Raw genomic sequence first — 3,867 nt, 5'->3', positions numbered from 1 at the left:
CTAAAAATTTTATATAAAATATCGTCGATCTACATTTCTAAAATACCTTGATGCAGTTTTGCTCATCATATTAGTACTAAATAAAGTGATAATAAAGTCAGTATATTTAATCGACCCTTTTCATCAATGCTATAACGACGAAGTAAAATAACCGTCCTGATGGCCGAAAACTAAAATTACACGTATTGTTTCATACCTTAACTGAATCGAGTTTTTCACGAAATGAAATTTCAGAGGAAATTTCGCATCGCGTAATTTTCACCATTTCGAGCTCGACGATCTATATGAAAATGAATTGTAAAACATTTAATGGCGCAGTGTATGCCAAAGAATTACAATTTCCATGATATTTAATCTCGTATATAATGCTTGGTCTGACTTTACTCGATGTGCAATTTGGGACTTTCCGACTGCAGTGACAAAATATATGATTATTTTCTGTTACAGTAATTTTTGTACTACGCTTAAATCTTGAATGCCGCGTATGCGAATGTATTTTACATGGGTCTTGTAGAATCATGAGTGGCATATTAGAGATGGACAAAAAATCAATGCTTGTGATATTTTTAAATGAAAGAGCTTTGCGCAGTGGCATTATCGTAACCAATGAGGTTTATCCGAGGTGCGATTATTGCTGGTAGACGGACAAATTGATTTTTAAGCATACTGCTTGGTTAAAGTTCGGCACCCCCCTCCACGTGGGCTACTGGCGGACAACGAAGTTCAGGCTGTAAAATTCCTACTGCAGCGAGGTGGTAAGCTCCTGAATACGGCCAAGAGGTGTTAGGGGGGAGTGGTTACCCCCCTAGAGCGACTGCCGCTCCCTTCGGGGTGGGCACAATGGCTGAAAAGATGGAAGAGTTATCCATGGAGGGCTCCCAGGAGTTCCCTCTGTTAAGATCTAGTAAAAGAGGATTAGATGAAAGTTTGGAGGCTGGCGATCAGGCCAAAAAGACAAAACAGGGTACACCGTCACCCGTCAAAATTAAGATAGAAGAGCAATTTGGCAAAGTTATGCTTGCTTTTAAAACTTTAACTAGCCAGATCTCTGGTCTAAATAGAGAAAGTAGAGAAACAAAGACAAAACTTCAAGACTCAGCAAAGAAAGTTAAGAAACAAATTGATGATTTAAAGGGAGACCTTTTTCAAGCAATTGCAGAGATTCCAGATTCAATTAATGAAATCAAGGACTTAATCTATGAACAAAATGCTAAAATAGAGGCTCATGAAAAGAAGTTGGAATCCCTTGGGTCTTCTCAAAATAGAACTTATGCAGCTATTGCTGGTAGCACTATTAAAGTGCGGGGCATTAAGAAACCCATGGCTCCTCCGCCCAAAACTTACAAAATCGCAATTTCTTCAACCGATGAAGGTATCAAAGGCATTGATACGAAAAATAAAATTTTGCAGAGTATCAAACCTGCCGATATCGGCTTTAATCCTGTCAGGGTCTTTGTTCGCCATGACGAGAAAGTCATTATAGAGGCCGATAGCATTAACTTGCACAAACTTAATAATCCACAATTAATCGAAGGATTAAAAATCAAAGTAGAGCAGTTAGGTAAATTTTTACCTAGACTAATTATATTTAATGTTCCCGTTGACCTAGAAAAAGAATCGGTCAAAGATGAAATCTTAAAGCAAAACTTTGATACTACCTTAGACCCTCCTAAAATAGAACCAATATTCAAAGTAGGACCCAGAGGAAAACCCTTCACGCATTGGGTTATTGAGTGTAGTCCAGAGGCAAGGAAGATACTATTACAAAGAGGTACCATGTACATCGGCTGGAACTCCTGCAAAATAGACGAACGAATTTCCATAACCAAATGTTACAAGTGTCAAGGCTATGGACACATAACTTCCAAATGCAACAACAAAATTGCATGTGGTTTCTGCGCTAAGGAGCACGATTCTCGTTCCTGCCCAGACAAGGAAGATATCGATAAACATAGGTGCATTTTATGTTTAAATGCTAAAGAGGACGCTAAACACAAGCCAAGAGATAATAAATGTGGCTCCTACAATCGTAAGCTGGAGGCATATATTGCTAACATTGACTTTGGAGATGGAGAGAACTAATATAGATAATTTGAAGATTTGCCAACAAAATTTGCACAATAGTCATGTATAACGTTTGCTCCAGAATGCTTAGCACTTCCAATTTCCAGTCTCCAGAGGACTTACTTCAAGAATTACTGGCATTGGATCACCTCAACCTCTTGGATGCTTTTGTAATTTAAGGCCATCCATCACGAAGTCTCCAGAGGACTTATTTCAAGAATTACTGGCATTGGATCACCTCAACCTCCTGAATGCTTTTGTAACTTAAGGCCATCCATCACGAAGGTTAGAATTAACTTTAATTTTCACAAAGCTGCGTTAGTCTTAAGCTCATAAATCATAGAAAAAATTATATTTAATTGCACGACCTACCAATGGGACAACGGAGGGTTGATAGGTACCTCCGGCCTTCGGGCAAATTGTAAGGAGGGTGCCACACAACCCTCTGCTGTCTTGGAGGAGCGGTCCCCTTTTTCTTACTCTATGTTACGTTATTTGGTTATTTCAATAAAGAAAGAATAAACAGAAAGGCTGAGAAAAAAATATTCACTAGCATAGTGGGGCGCTGCTCATCTCCTTAAGAGATAGCAGTAGGATTGCGGTGGTGGGTCCCCCCTTTCTGTTTTTTTTTTTAAATGAAATAAAAGTTATAACAGCTGTTAACAATTCAAAAATAAACGTGAATGGAACAGCGATCTCCCCGCTGTTACCAACCCAACCAATAACAAATGTTTGTCAAGTACACGAGTCGTCTGAGTGCGCAAGAAAATATAATAATGAAACAAACTACATCATAAATTATAAAAAAATAGATAATGGGAACTCTAACATTTAGATATTTATTTCATCAACTTCATAATTATTTAGTCTCTCAGGATTTAGTTATTGAATTTTATTACAATATTAAAAACATTTGTCATACAAAAATTCATGTTGGATATGACATTCCATTGATTCTCAAAAAAAAATACTTCTGATATATATTATTTTCTAGTATACTTGCGCTTACGAGATCTAGTATGCGACCTATTATTTTTAATTATTTTTATCGTAACAGAAAAAAATCCAAATCATTTTATATATTATAGCCGTGGTAGCGGTTTAAGGGCTTTAACAACTTTAATTGATCGAGTGACAAAGATGTATCGCCTTGAGATTCATTGCTGTAAATTAGGTGAGCAAACAAACAATAACAAATTTACAAATGACCCAATCTGTCATATTAAAAAGTCTAAATTCTAAAATTAGAAATAGATAGAATTAATTGATTTTAACACATTTTTTAGCTGTGATGGCAGCGTAAATGTATCGAAGTACCAGTCATGGCCTATGCATACGAAACCTGGACACTTAAAATGGACATCATAAGGAAATTGTAGGTCGCACAACGTTAAATGGGACGAAATATGCTGGGAATGACCAGAAGAGACCGCAAAAGAATAGAGTGGATACGACAAAAGACACAGGTAATAGATGTCATCCACAATGTCAAATCCTTTAAATGACAATGGGCAGGACACCTGGCAAAAAGAACGGATAACAGATGGACCACAACAATTACAGCACGGTACCCACGAGGAGTTAACTTAGACCTAGAAGAAGACCAAACCTGAGATGGAAGAAGACCAAACCATGATATTAGGAAATTAGCAGGGATAACTTAGGCCCGCAGAGCCAACAATAAACAACAATGGGTCCAACTACAAATAGAGTAGTTTAATGGAGGCTACACCATAGTTGAAAATGATGCTGATGTTGAAGTTACAATTTTGGAGAAATATTCTAGTTTTTAATTAGACCTTA

General features: G+C 37.2%; 1 non-coding gene across 1 annotated transcript; it reads left to right on the top strand.

Annotated features, from left to right (window-relative positions):
* Positions 1-577: 577 nt before the first annotated feature.
* LOC115877979 lies at positions 578-702 on the top strand. Its single transcript, XR_004049451.1, has one exon. It is a non-coding gene; the product is annotated as a U4 spliceosomal RNA (small nuclear RNA).
* The last annotated feature ends 3,165 nt before the right edge of the window (positions 703-3,867 follow it).

This window comes from Sitophilus oryzae, unplaced genomic scaffold, assembly GCF_002938485.1.
Source record: "Sitophilus oryzae breed Bouriz unplaced genomic scaffold, Soryzae_2.0 scaffold_1499_pilon_pilon, whole genome shotgun sequence".
NCBI classification, from domain to species: domain Eukaryota; kingdom Metazoa; phylum Arthropoda; class Insecta; order Coleoptera; family Curculionidae; genus Sitophilus; species Sitophilus oryzae.
The sequence above is the reverse complement of the archived record's forward strand: the minus strand, read 5'-3'. Positions and strand labels throughout refer to the sequence as shown.